Here is a 666-nt window from a genome sequence, read left to right as displayed (position 1 = left end):
GCAGTCTGTCCAGGTACGCATGCTGGTGAACAGTATCTTTTCTGTCTGTGAGAATCTGCGTACGGTTAACATTCTGCTAAAATATCTTTCTGTATTTATCTTTGATATCTTGTCTTTTTGTCTCCTTCTGTCACATGAGTCCTGTAGTTTGGAGAGGATGAAGGAGGATTTCATCTGTCTGTATCTGTTGGAAACTAATCTGGCGCAAGGCGCAGTGTCTATCTTGTCTGTTAATTAGTCTATTCATTTGAATACACTGTCATTTCTGACCCTGTATTCTGAAGGGATATTATCTCTTTTGAGACGCCTTCATGCTTTAATTGAAATCTGTATTAAAGATTTCTATTTTTGGCAGCAGTTGGTCTGAAATTTTAGCCTTAGAATGGCTATCTTGCTTGCCAGGCAATTGACCGTTAATTTTAAAATTAACTATTTAAAGGTTATTATGAAATGGTAAAATATATGATGAGAAAGGACAAGAATAGACTAAAGTCATGAACTTATAGTACAAGACAAAGATCCTGGCAAAGGGATAGGAGAAATGATGGAAAGATGCATAGGAACAAAAGATACGTAGGAACAAAAGAAAGACTAGAATAGTCAACAAAAGTAGTAAATCTTCTTTTTTTTTTTTCTTTTTTTTTTTTTTTTTTTAACATATTTATA

The sequence above is a fragment of the Quercus lobata genome, chromosome 4 (genome assembly GCF_001633185.2).
Source record: "Quercus lobata isolate SW786 chromosome 4, ValleyOak3.0 Primary Assembly, whole genome shotgun sequence".
Classification (NCBI taxonomy): Eukaryota; Viridiplantae; Streptophyta; class Magnoliopsida; order Fagales; family Fagaceae; genus Quercus; species Quercus lobata.
Note: the sequence above shows the minus strand (reverse complement) of the source record.